The sequence below is a fragment of the Camellia sinensis genome, chromosome 2 (assembly GCF_055761805.1).
Source record: "Camellia sinensis isolate YWXY chromosome 2, ASM5576180v1, whole genome shotgun sequence".
In the NCBI taxonomy this organism is placed as follows: domain Eukaryota; kingdom Viridiplantae; phylum Streptophyta; class Magnoliopsida; order Ericales; family Theaceae; genus Camellia; species Camellia sinensis.
Genome location: NC_138962.1, coordinates 158,715,558 through 158,730,081, shown reverse-complemented (window position 1 = coordinate 158,730,081; position 14,524 = coordinate 158,715,558). Strand labels below are relative to the sequence as shown.

The 14,524-nt window shown below is 35.0% G+C and overlaps 1 long non-coding RNA gene across 1 annotated transcript; it reads left to right on the top strand.

The window, feature by feature from the left end:
• Window positions 1-2,030: 2,030 nt before the first annotated feature.
• On the top strand, window positions 2,031-14,296 carry LOC114262467 (uncharacterized). The gene is made up of 3 exons (XR_014361926.1): window positions 2,031-2,240; window positions 2,853-2,899; window positions 13,816-14,296. It is a non-coding gene; the product is annotated as an uncharacterized LOC114262467 (long non-coding RNA).
• The last annotated feature ends 228 nt before the right edge of the window (window positions 14,297-14,524 follow it).

Here is a 14,524-nt window from a genome sequence, read left to right as displayed (position 1 = left end):
AGTTATTCGTAACTTTTTATAAAACTCTTAAAACTTCCGGTTAATCCTTTATTTACATTAAATTACACTTTGTCCCCTTTCTTTAGTCATTTTCTCACTTTGGCTCTTGAATTTTTTCCCTCCCGCTTTGATCCTTCACGTTAAGTTTTTTTCAATTCACTCCTAAAGGTAACTTATATTCAAACTTAGATAGAAAATACCACGTTAGCTGTCACATGATATAAAAAAATAGATAAATTATAAATACACCCCTTGAAATTTGTTGAAAATACAGATTGTCCCTGTGGTTTGTGAAATTATAATACTTCCTTTATCATAATTTTTTATTTAATAGAATTAACTAAAAAATAAAATTTCTAACAAGTCTTTTATACAATAATAAGTTAGAGTTCAACAAATAACACACATGAATCCAAACAAATTCAAAGGCACATCATTGTGTACCCAAACAAAAAAAGAAATGTTCTTATGGACCTAAACAAAAAAGGCCTTTGATCTATGGCATGAGCACCTCTTGTAAAACACTATATAATGTAGTAATATCATGTTTCTAAAATTATTATAAATATTAAGGAAAAATATTAGAAATAAAAAATAGTGAAATTAATCACAAATCAGCAAAAGTTTTCATATATAAAAGGAAAATTGGTCTAACATCCTTTTCCAACTTTTAGTAAGGGGGGGTGGTCCACAATAATTTTTTTTGTAGTCTAAGGTCCCTCAAAATTTATGAGTTCATCGGTGAGACGAGAGACCAAAGTCCACTTGACGAGATCTAAATGCTCAAACAATGAATTCACTTCAAAAGCTACACTGATCATGTAGTCAAAACAAATTAACCAACAAAGACTAAATATGAAGCCCTAGAACTCTAAAATTCTCAGAAACCTCAAGTGTTTACTTCGAATTGTACACTCATGGTACACCAAACACAAGAATTTCTTCACAGAGAGAGAGAGAGGAGGGGGGAAATAACTAAGGTCTGAAATGTAGAAGAGGGTTGAGAAAAGCTTAGAGATGAAGGAAATTCCAAACAAGAAAAGAAAAGGAAGAGTTGTTCGAGAGAATTTCTCTGGAGAAAATTTTCTCTAGAGGGACCTTAGACTTTTGCCCTCACTGCCTTCCCTCTCATTGCACTCACCCTCTACTTCAGGTATATATCTATATATATAGTCACTCATTATAATTATTTTAGCTTATTAATTTTATGCAAATTCAATTCAATCCCTTTTTGTTCACCAACACTGATTATTTACTGGGTAACTTTGAATTTTGTGGGAAGTCCATAATTTCTCTGGAGAGGGAAAAGTTCAGAAAAATTCTTTCTAGAGAGTGGGAAGGCCAAAAAAAGAATTTCTCTGGGAAGGTTAGAGAATTTTTTCTGGAGGGACTTTAGACATTATAAAAATATTGAATGTTTTATGTTATAAAATCTTAATACTAGGGATCCTTAAAAAAAATAAAAAAAATCCCCTATATAAAACTAGGTACATGAATCCAAACAAATTCAAAGGCACATCCTTGTGTACCCAAACAAAAGAATGCTTGGTTATCATTTTTCAAAAACATTTTTTCAGAAAATTCTACTTTCTTATTTTTCGTGTTTTTTTTTTGTTTTTACTGAATTTTTTTTAATATTTTGAGCAATTTTTTAATTTTTAGACATACCTAACATAAAATATACCTAAAAAGTAATTTTTTTTTTAAAAAAAACCTTTTAAAAATTCACTAAATACCAAAAATAAAAAAAATACTAGAATTCAGTACATTTTTTTTATATTTTTATGTATTCATTAATTTTTAAAAATATTTTTTCACAATTTTTTTATTTTTTAGATACATTTAAATAAGGTGCATCTAAAAAAGTAAAAAAAATATTTAAAAATTTAAAATATTCACTAAAAACAAAAAAATACAATTTTCAAAAAACTTAATTCAAAAAACTCAAACCAAACACAATTCTTGTACCAAAACAAAAAAAAGGCCTTTGATCTATGGCATGAGCACCTCTTATAAAACACTATATAATGTAGTAATATCATGTTTCTAAAATTATTATATATATTAAGGAAAACTATTATAAATAAAAAATAGTGAAATTAATCACAAATCGGTAAAAGTTTTCATATATAAAACTGTGTCTCTGTCTCAGAATCTATAAGCTAACAGTGATCATCAAAACCCTAAATAGAGCTGCCGCCACAAGTTACCACCGCAAAATGCAGCTCGTCAAAAAGATGGTTCTCTCTCTCTCTCTCTCTCTCTCTACTGAATAGTGGGTAATATACTGTTTGTCGTCAAAGACATGGCTAGTATATTTATTTTTTTTGTGTTTCAAGGTTGTAGTAGGAAGTGTTTTCGGCGTAGATGGAGGGTTTGATGTTAAATGTTCATTTTTATTTATATAATATAAGTTTGTTTGTTTGTTTGTTTGTTTGTTTGTTGGTGTCTTGCAATTGAAACAAGTCTTTCTTGAATCTTTCGCAGGACTGGGTATTTCTTTATGTTTTCACAATTGGGTTCATTCTAATAATAATTGTGGAAAAGGGATTTGAAGTAAAAAGTAGATCCAGTTTATGAGTTGTTATGTGGTTAGAACAACTAAAAAAGAGTGGGATTTGGATATGTATGTGGTCTGCAAAATATTGATTACCAAATTCATAGACATTTGGACCTAGATAGCAAATTTTATTATTTCAATTGACAGTCCATTAAATTCAAAATATGATTTCCTGAATTACATCTAGTTCTTGATCATTAACCTAAACTCTATTGTAATAATCCTCACATTTACTTTTTGTTTTTTGTTTTTTTTTTTCTTTCTTTCCCCCTATTTTTTGTGGATGAATCAGGTAACATTCTGAGCAGGAGGCATCTTTAATGCAAGTTTGTTTCCCTTGTATGTGTCCATCAACCATCATTTTGATTTCCTGATCATATAATGTGCTTTGGCAAAGTATTGTTCTACTCATTTCTTCTAAGGTTCTATTCTTTCTTTTTATAACACCATTTTTGGAGGGGTTCTAGGTGCTGAAAAATTATGTCCAATACCATGCTCATCACAAAATAATTCAAAATTTTCATTTTCAAATTTTCTACCATAGTCGGTTCGAATATTAATAATAAGAAAACCTTTTTTATTTTGAATTTTCTGACAAAGTTTAGTGAAAGAAGAAAATGTCTAATCTTTGTGTGTTAAAAACATAACCCATGTAAATCTTGAAAAATCATCAACAACAACAAGACAATAATGGTTACCACCAAGGCTAGATGTTCTTGAGGGACCAAATAAATCCATATGCAACAATTGCAAAGGTATAATAGTGGAAATAAGAGATTTTGATTTAAAAGATGTTTTGGATTGCTTTCCTTGTTGACAAGCACCACAAAGTCTATCTTTTTCGAATTTAATTTTTGAAAGTTCAACGACCAAATTCTTTCTCAAAAGTTTAGCAACTGAGCATGACCAAGTCTTCTATCCCATAATCAACTACTATCACTAATAGCATATAAACATTTGACATCACTAGCATAGAGACCATTGAGATGAAAAACATGGACATTATCAAGACGATTACCAACAAATAGTGTTTTGTGACCAATTATGCTTTTAATTGTACAATGTGATTTGTAAAAAATAACTCAATTACCATTATCACATAATTGACTAATACTAAGTAAATTATACTTAAGTCCATCTATAAGGAGAGCATTTTCAATAGAAGGGTTAGGAGAGATAATGATGCTACCAATGCCAATAATTTTTTCCTTTTTGTTGTCTCCGAAAGTGACAAATCCTCCATCTTTGGATAATAGAGTAGTGAAGGATGATTTGTCTTCAGTCATGTGTCTAGAGCATCCACTATTAAGGTACCACCTTCTGTTTTTTGCTTTAGACTTAAGGCATACCTACAATAAGATAATCAAATGTTGGATTTTGGTACCCAGTGTTGTGAAAAGCTCGCCTAGGCGCCAAGCGAGGCAAGGCGAGGGGCACTGTTTGCGCCTGTACAGGTCCCAGGCGAGGCGCTTTCAGATAGGCTCATGCCTTAGCCGCGACTTGAGCCAGGCGACAGAGGCGCAAGTCGCACGACTAGGCGCACTTGAGTTTTTAGCAGCTAGATCTGAACCCTAATCTATGTCGAATGGCTCTGAACCCTAATCTATGTTGTTTTTCCTCTCTCGCCTCGCCTGGGCTGCTCGATTCCACTTCGACTTTGACTCTGCTGGACTTTGACTTCGACTGGGTTGCTCGATTCGACTTCGACTTCGCAGGTATGCTTCGCCGTCTTCTTCTTCTCCTCCTCCTTCTGGTCTGCTCGACTTCACGACTTCGACTGGGATGTTTTTTTTTTTTTTTGGCTTCGACCTCTTCTGGTCTTCTGATCTCACTCTCTCTCACCTGGGCTTCGACTTGGACTCTGTTTTTTTTTTTTTTTTTTTTTTTTTTGTTGCAATTATGCCTTTAGTCTCTGTTAGAAGGAAAAAAAAAAATTACGAGAATAATTAATGAAAAAAAATATACAAATAATTAATTATTCAAAAATACAAGAAAAAAAATACAAATAATTAACTAAAAAAATACACTGGAAAAAAAATACAAATAATTAATTATTCACAAATAATTAATTAATACAATGTGCTATTGGTTTTTTTTTCTTTTTTCTTTTATCTGTTAGGGAAAAAAAATTACAAATACTTTATTCATCACGCATTACATTACATTGAAATTATTTTTCATTTATTAAATTTGATATTGATGTTTTGAAGTGTTGAGACATATATTAGTATTTGCTGGATATTTATGTTTTGGATGTTTAGTGTTTATGTTTTGTTTTTGTTTTTATTTTATTGAATGTGGATTATTTTATCTTTGATACTTGGAATGTTATGTAATATGTACTTTCATGGCTTTGAGAATTATTTTATATTTTGTCTTGAATCTTGATTATTTTATTTTTTTTAAAAAATTGTCTTAGTACTATGAATGATTAGTCTATGTTAATTTTTTTATTTTTTACTAAGACTGTGCGCCTTACTTCAATAAAGCTTGCGCCTCGCCTTGCGCCTAGGCCTCGAGAGACCTTCAGCGCCTTAGTGCGCCTTGAGCCTTTAAAAACATTGTTGGTACCCATGATTTCTTGGGTCTTTTTTGGTTGGGTATTGTTAGTTCCTTTTACAACCCAAATATTTTTAGTTCCCATGTTCATATTCTTATTGAATGGACAAGTAGAGATATAATGACCTTTTTTCCTACAATAATGACAAGTAATATGTGGGTGTGTCATAGGAGGTGTTTTTTCAAAAATTGTTTTGAGGTTCTTTTGTTTGTTAATGGAATCATAGCCAATATCGGTTTTATCAAAAACACATCTTTGATTACCAAAAAGCTTGTTGAGGTTATCTCTTCCTTTTACAAAATTTTCAAGAGTTTTATTTAAATCATCAATACTGTTTTTTAAGACAATTTTCTCGTTAGAAATAATGCTAAGGTCATTTTTCAAAACAAGGTTTTCTTTCTTCAATTCATCTACATTGTTAGATGAGGATGCTACTAATTTCTTTAACACATTATTTTTAATACATACTTTTCTAAACTCATCACGTATTTCATTAAAAGCACTCTCAAGTTCTTCATAATTAAAAGTTACCTCATCTTGAGTAGATTCTTCTTCTCCTAGAGCCATGAGACACAAGTAAGCTACTTTATCATTTGAAGCCGAAAGCCCTTCTTCTTCTTTCTCAAGCCCTGATAGCCCTTCCTCTTCCTTCCCAGCCCCTCGGTAGTGCCTCTTCTTCACTGTCGCAGCTTCCTTAGGTGCCGACTAGACCCTCCCTGCCTTGGGTCTAGTGCGGCTTCCTTTTCGGGGTGTTTTTTTCTTCTCTCTTTACCCTTCCAGGGTTCATGTGCTGATGTGGTTAGAACTTTTTAGATTGTTTTTCTGTTGTGTTCGGCTATCGGTGTATTCGGTAGCATTTATAGTACGTTGTTTTTTTTCCCGGCCTTTGCTGTGATTTGGCTGGTTGTTTGCTTCGCTGTGATTGTTGTTAATGTATATATGGTATATATTCCTACATATATTAGGTATTGATTTCCTAGATATATTAGGTATTGCCATAGTTAGGTTTCTTATAGGATACTCTTTCTCACAGTTAGATTTCTAGTAGGGTACTCTTTCTCAGCCTATATATACAGACCTTCTATCATTCAATACAATACATATTATTTCCCCTCTCTCTACTATTCTAACATGGTATTAAAGCTATAGGTTAAGCTCTCGGTGTTCTTCGCCTTACCAGCAGGCGGCAGCCTTGCCTTGGCTGCCCGTCGGACCTCAACCTATTCCATTGTCATATTTAAAAAATAAGAAATTATATTAAAAAAAATCATAATTAAACACTTTTAGGATGAATAGCAATCTTATACAAACTTAATTTAATAATTTACTTTATAATAAAATATTACATAACTGAGAGACTGAGGTAATTTGGAAAGATTAACTTTTTAATTTTTTTAACTTTTTTAAATCAGAACACTTCTTTACTTTTTATATATAAAAAAAATAAAAAAAATCAACTTTTTAACATCATCCCAAAACATCACACTCCCACAAGGATTATACATGACAATGGATCGCAGAACCTAATAATATCTTCATAGCTAAAGAAGTAAAATCATCAATGGTGATTGGAACAAAGGCACAGGAGCTTAAATTACAACCCAGAGGGCATAGGGTTCAAAGTTTTGGTAAATCCATTAAGGGCACAGCCCTAGACATCCGACCAATCCTTGCCGGTAGGGCAAGAAGGTCTTCTTCTTCATCTCCTCCGCTTGTGCTCTATTCGCAGTGTAATGCAACTCGTGAGCCGACGGCGGAACCCTATGCTTTTCAACGCCGTTCGCTGGTTTTTCGGCGATCGGTTTTTTTTAGAGAACTTGTTTGCTTCGCTTTTGCTTTTGCGTTTCCGTTTCCTTGCGATTCATTTCCTTCTCGTCCCTTGAAGATGATGAGCAAGTGAACGTGATCGATGACCAGAACTTCTTTTTGTTGCCTCTACCTTCGCTTTTGCTTCTGTACAATAGATCCTTGAAGAATATCCACTTCTTCGAGTTCCTTCCAGACGATGAAGACCTTGAAGATGAAGCAGAGCCTAACGGTGTTGTATCGATCGACGGAGTTTCAGCTTCTTTGTTCTCAGAATCATCCAACTCCATAATGCGATGATGATGAGAGGCCTCATTTTCTTCGTGTTCTTGCCATTGGAACTGTGTTGTTCGTTGTGGTGACATCGACCGGATCTGACCGTTCAAGAACAGCTCGTCGGCCGAACTCATATCACTCGATGAGAACCCAGAAGAAAATTCGAACTCGAACGAGCCAGACTCAGCGTCGTTGGTGTCGCCATTGTTGGAGTGTCCAACAAGCCAGTCAGACTCGTTTCAGTCCCTAAGCCCGCCCCAACTCTCTCTCTCTCTCTCAAACGGAAAAACTCCACCACCTTCAATGTATTCAACTTTTTACTCTTTATTTATTTTATTTTTTTTCCTCTTATCAGTCACTGACATGTGTCAGTGGGGATTGTGGTTGTGGGGGTCCTTTATGATTTCTGCTCTCGAACTCACACCAATAATCCTTTTTTCAAACCGTAACAATAGCGAACCAAACGTTGACCTTCACTCCTCCAACAATGGCGACACCAACGACGCTGAGTCTGGCTCGTTCAAGTTCGAATTTTCTTCTGAGTTCTCACCAAGTGATATGAGTTCGGCCGACGAGTTGTTTTTGAATGGTCAGATCCGGTAGATGTCACCACAACGAACAACACAGTTCCAATGGCAAGAACACGAAGAAAATGAGGCCTCTCATCATCATCGCGTTCTGGAGTTGGATGATTCTGAGAACAAAGAAACTGAAACTCTGTCGATCGATACAACACCGTTAGGCTCTGCTTCGTCTTCAAGGTCTTCATCGTCTGGAAGGAACTCGAAGAAGTGGATATTCTTCAAGGATCTATTGTACAGAAGCAAAAGCGAAGGTAGAGGCAACAAAAAGAAGTTCTGGTCATCGATCACGTTCACTTGCTTATCATCTTCAAGGGACGAGAAGGAAAAGAATCGCAAGGAAACGGAAATGCAAAAGCAAAAGCGAAGCAAACAAGTTCTTCCAAAAAAACCGATCGTCGGAAAAGCAGCGAACGGCGTCGAAAAGCGTAGGGTTCCGCCGTCAGCTCACGAGTTGCATTACACTACGAATAGAGCATAGGCGGAGGAGATGAAGATGAAGACCTTCTTGTCCTACCAGCAAGGATTGGTCGGATGTCTAGGGTTGTGCCCTTAATGGATTTACCAGAACTTTGAATCCTGTGTCCTCTAGGTTGTAATTTAAGCTCCTATGCCTTTGTTCCAATCAACATTGATGATTTTGCTTCTTTAGCTATGAAAATATTATTAGGTTCTGCGATCTATTGCTATGAAGATCTTTTGCTTCTTTATCAACGGCCGAAGCTGAATACATAGCTTCCGGAAGTTGTTGTGCCCAAGTTCTATGAATGAAACAACAATTAGATGATTTTGACTTACATTATGATTATATCCCTATTAAATGTGATAATACTAGTACTATCAACTTAAACAAAAATCCGGTTTAACACTCGAAACAAAACATATTGAAATTTGACACTAATTTTTAAAAGATCATGTTCAAAAAGGGGATATTGCTATTAAATTTGTAAACACTGACAAGCAATTGACAGATATTTTCATAAAATCCCTAAGCAAGACATGCTTTAATTTTATTTATGGCGAATTTGGAACGTCGAATTCTGCATATTGATTTTGTTGAGATTGCAAAATCGAAGTTTTACTCAAATTGAGGAATGAATACTATTACATTAATTTGGAATCATAAATATCAGTTGAATGCTTTCAAAATACTCATACATTTTTACTCAAGTATTGTTTGTTGCATTTTTAACACATAAAAATTTCCAGATTTTTATCTATGTCCTTAAAACTCATCCAGCTACCTAATTTTCTTTCAAAACTTGTTTCCTACACTAGCAGATTCATTTCCTTCACTTACCATACATATTGAGTTACATATACCTACCATACTTGTTATGCTCTTAAATCCTCTGGTTGAATTATTGGGCCTGTCATATACATTTATACGTTGTGTACATCACATAAATTAGCCCTAGCCACTTTTAAGCAACCAGCACAGGAGATTTTTTACCGAGCCAGTCGTCCGGGAGGACAACTCGGTGGTCGACCGGTGGCCACCTGGGCAGATTTTAAAAGCCCCAAAACCGACTGCTTCTATTCCTGTTCTTTTCTGTGATTCGTCTATGTAAACCCTAATCTCCATGTCGCTCAAACTCCATCTGCCCAACCCTCTAAAAACTCAATCTCTATCAATTTCTTGTGTAAACTAAGGTAAATCTCTGTATTTTCATTGGTTTCTTTACCTTATCCCCTTGATTTTGCTTTAGATTTAATGTTTTTTTCTTTTGGGGTCATACATCCATATGTGGGTTTGTTCCAAACTGATTAATGGTCATTTTATTCTTGATTGATGATTATTCTTGAAATACTTCCATGATTTTGTTCAAAAAGCTTGATGTTGTTCATATTCTTGCCCAATACTTCCATGTCACACAGATTGTTCATACTTAAGCTCTGTCTTGAATCTTTTTTTATTTTTATTTTTACTGAAATTTGTGGGTACTAAATCTAAATTCTATAACACTGTAGCATAACTCTGAATTTTTATTCTGATTTTTTTTTGGCTCTCACAGGTTCCTGCCAAAAGTAGTTTTTTATTTTTTTATTTATAAAAAAAACTAAGTCTTTCTTTGTTAATCATGTGAACACTAAATCTGAAGTCTATATTTTTTTGACTCTTGCTATCACAAGTTCATGCCAAAAGAAGTAAAATCAAATTTTTTTTTTTTCACTTTGTTTCACATAACTTGCAATAATTCTGACCATTTCAATTTTTTTTGTGCTATGTTTAATCCTTAAATCCTCGGCGTCTTTTTTTTTTTTCTCTCTCTCTTTCTCTCTCTCTGTGATTTCATCGGTTCATGGCACAAGATTTTTTTATTTTTTTTGCTGTGTTCAACATAACCTGAGTTAATTTTTGTTAACTTCCTCATATTCCTTTGTTATGTTTCATCCTTAAATAGTTCTATCAACCTCAGCGCCTATTGGTCATTGATTTAACATTGATTTCTTCATAGTGGCCTTGCTTATTCATCCTCTAGCTGTTCCTTGATAGTAAAATCAGATCGTGGCTCCTAGAACCAAAAAGCCTAGAGCTAGAGAGGCCGGACAGTCATCAAATCCCGCGCTAGGTTCTCTTTTGTGTAACATAATGATTCTTCAAACTTTCATTTACAGCAAATTGTCTAGTTAAGATTGCAAGATTCCATCAACGTCATTCTGTTAATCCATTCAACATAATTTGAAGAAAAATTTGATCTAGTTACCTAATCGGTTTGTTATCATACAAAGTGGTTTGTTTTTTACAAAAATTGTATATACACTTAAATTCAATCATATTCAAGATTTAAATTTACGAATTAGATTAAATTTCAATCATATTCAATATTTATCTTTACTAATCAGATTCAACATATATATCCTTAGTTTTGTTTTGAATTTTTTTCTTTGTGGCTCGGACATACACAGAGGCATATCTATACATCTATATATATGTTATCTACAAAACCCATATTGATATGCTGTGTAGCAACTCCAGCACCACCCTCCACCTCAACTGTGTGGGAGGCCAAACGTCTCGCGCACAGAAAAACAGAGAGAGAGGCCAAACACGTGGTTTAGGTGAGGATAATGGTTGCAATAATTCATCAAACACCTGGTGTGCAGCCCAAATAACTCTTCTCTAGCTTTGGTGGAAGCTATCGAAGCCATCATGAACTGAGTGGAGGGGGTGTGGTGGGTGGCTGTTGATGGAGGTGGTGGAGGGGGAAGGGAGGATTGCTGGTTGGTAATAGTGATGGGGCTGGGGTGGTGAGGTTAGGGGAAGATGTAGAGAGAGTAGAGAGACCCAAACCCACCTCAATGATTCAGAGTAGCTGCTACTGTGCACTCCTTGCCATTGAAATGTGAAGCAGAGCTCTACCTTCTCAGTTTTTGCAATGTGAACTTGTGGAATGGAGTGGAGGTGGTTGTTGGGGAGTGGAACCATGGAGTGAAGTTTAGAGAGTGATAGGTGAGTGAAGATGGGGGGATGGGATTATGTGCGGTGATGCCTATGATAAGAGATGAGTGTTTTATTTTGAAATTTTTAGTATTTTTTATGGAAGGGTATGTTTGTCATTTAGTAGCAATGTTAATGCCATCAAGCCGACAGGGGTAATTGTCGTTTTAGAAACCACAATGAAGGTCCTGTACAGTGTTTTAAAAAGCGCGCTTAGGCGCGCGCCTAAACCCAAGGCGAGATGAAGCGCAGCCTTGTGCCTCAAGCATGGCGAGGCGAGGCGACATGGGCGAGGCGCAGCTTAGGCGGCGAAGTGCGCGCTTTATTATAAAGCCTGAGGCGTGCACTTCATGCGCTTCAAATGTTTCACTCCAGCAACCCCCATTTGTTTACTGTGTGGATACCCACATGGGATAACATCTCATTTACATCATAAAATGATACAAACATGGGTCAACAGAGCAAAAACACAGGTTCTCTTCTCCTCTCTCTCTTCTCCTCTTCTCTCTTCTCTGGTTCTTTTCTCTTCTGCGTCGACTATTCTTCTCTTCTCTTTTCTGGTTCTGTTATACCCTGTTTTTTTTTTTCTTTTCTTTCTTTCTTCTGGTTCGATTCTTCTCTTCTCCTCTGGTTCGATTCTTCTCCTCTTCTTCCTTTCGTTGTCTTCTTCTCGCTTCTGTCTCGCTCTCTCTCTGTCGCCTTCCCTCTCACGATCGCGATCTCTCTCTCTCTCCTGTCTCGTTCGCGATCGCGATCTCTCTCTCGTGTTCTCTCTCGAGCTGACGATCTATCTCTCTCTTTCTTTTTTTTTTTTTTGATCGGCACTCTCTCTCTCTTTCTTCTATCTCTCCCTTTATCTTCTATTCATATATATATATATAATATTATATAATATCTATTATATAATATATAATATACAATATACTTATAATATATAAAATATAATTGATTTATATATTTAATTTTATACAATACCTATTATATAATATATAATATACTTATAGATAATATGTAAAATAAAATACATTAATTATTTAAAAATAAACACGTATATAAAATAAAATAAAAAAATTAATTAAAACACATTATTTAAAAAATATAATAAATAAATAAAATAATATATATATTAAAAAATTAATTATTTTTTTTCTTCTTATTAAAAAAATTAATAATATTAAATATTTGTTTATGTAGAAAATTGTGCTTTATTAATATTTTGCTTAACGTTTATAACTTGCGCCTCGCTTTGGTGAGGCGCGCGCCTCGCCTCGCGCCTCGGGGCTTAGGCTCCAGGTGACCTTGGCGCTTCGATGCGCCTAGGGCTTTTTAAAACACTGGTCCTGTAATTGTAAGACACCTCAGGGGAGGTCCGTGTAATTAACCCTCATTTATTTGGTGCTTTCTTCTGCTTTGCTGTTGTACTTCCCATATCCCAGTGATGAAATATTTAGTAATCAGAATTCGTGCATGAAATTTGTGAAAAGTTGGTGCTCCCTTTTGCTAGCTTATACTGCAGAGGTAGAGGAACCATGATTTCATGCCAGGTTGAAACTAGGCATTCAGAGGCATATATTTCTATTTAATCTTAGTCTATACCTGGGTTGCTAATTTGTTCTTTTCGAGCTATTGTTGGACAACATATAAGCATTTAGGTGTCATTTTATTACATTGTCAGTTTTTTGTTTTCAAAAACAGGAAATAAGGTTTTTGTTTGTTTTTGTTTTTTTCCATGAAAAACAAAAATAAAAATCCTGTTTGGTGGTACACAAATGTTTTGAAAATAAATTAATGTAAAAATAAAGAAGCATGTTTGGTGAGTTGCTGGAGGGGTGGGGGTGGGGGTGGCGAGAGGAGGTTGCGTAAATTGGTGGCTAGAGTGTTACCACTGGACGTCATGGCTGTGAGTCTGTGACCATCCCATCACTGAAGCCCGTCATAGAGCTGATGGAAGATGGCCAAAGTTTTCTGGAAACCACCCACACCCCTGTATCCAACAATTCCATTCCACTATGTGTGTATAATTATAATATACTACAAGGGTAAGCACATATAGTCGGTGTTTGGGAAGTGAGTTTTTATGTAGTTTTTTTTAGTTGTAGGATATTATTGGAGAAAAAAAATTTTGTGTTTGGGAAGATAGTTGGGTTTTTTTGTGGTTGGATGTGATGTTTGTGAGAGAAAAAGTGAAATGATTATGGGGTTGGATGTGATATTTTGTTTGGATGTGTTTTTTTTGGTTTTGCAAAAAGTTTGTCTTTTTGTGAAAAAAATCCAAAAAAACCCAAGTCCCAAACTTCCCAAACACCACCATACATGTGCAATTGAAAAGATCATGTTTGTGCTATGAAATTTACAATCCAACCCATTGTGTTTTTTTTGTTCTTTTCGATATAATAAATTGAGTCAGGCATAATTGCTCTTGTTTTTAAGTAACTGTTCTTGTGGCCATTTTCAGAAATCAACAAAATGTTACATGTCTATACCAACTTGGTTGTAGGCTTTTATATAATAGTATAGATATCTCCTATCTTCCCCCATTATTCTCTCTGTCTCTCTACAACTCTAATTTTCTAGTGATCAAATGTTGCAGTGCTAGCCAAGGCCTTTGGTGATGGAGAGAGAAGGTGGATGGTTCAATGCTGAGCTAGCACCCAATTGTCCAAGGTGTGCCTGCTCAAATTCAGAGTTCTGTGCATGAGGCTTTGTGCGACCAGATTGAAGAGGTGAAGGCAGCAATGGGGAGAATTGGAGAAACAGTTTGATCTTGTTGTGCCAGACATGAACAAGTGGGAGGTGCATTCTAGAGGATGAGGTGCATTCTCTTTTACTGTGATTGTATAAATAATTTGTAGTTTGTTTCTTATATAGAGGAGTTGGGACACCATTCTTAGGTTGTTTATGTACTGGATGTAGTCATGAAATAACATGGCAGTAGTTACTCTCTAAAATTTTTGTATGGGATTTAGTTGCAGTGGCATCTCATATGGGTGACCTACAATATTCTTGAGAACATTATTATTGTGATTAGTTATTTATTTAGTTTTATATCGGTGCTTCCACCATTAAAATCATCTCAAGGATTCAAGGGTTTGGTCCATTACAGTTGAGTTTGTATTGAAATGTTTTTGGCTTGTAGCAATCTGGAAATTTGTAGTGGATGAAGAAAACAATGAGATTTTACCAGGGAATACTGGATTCTCTATCTCACTCCAGTGTTTTAAATCACTTTTTATTTTTATTTTTATTTTTATTTTATCACACAATCTGCCTGACTTTGATTATGTGGTAGAGGGAGTAGG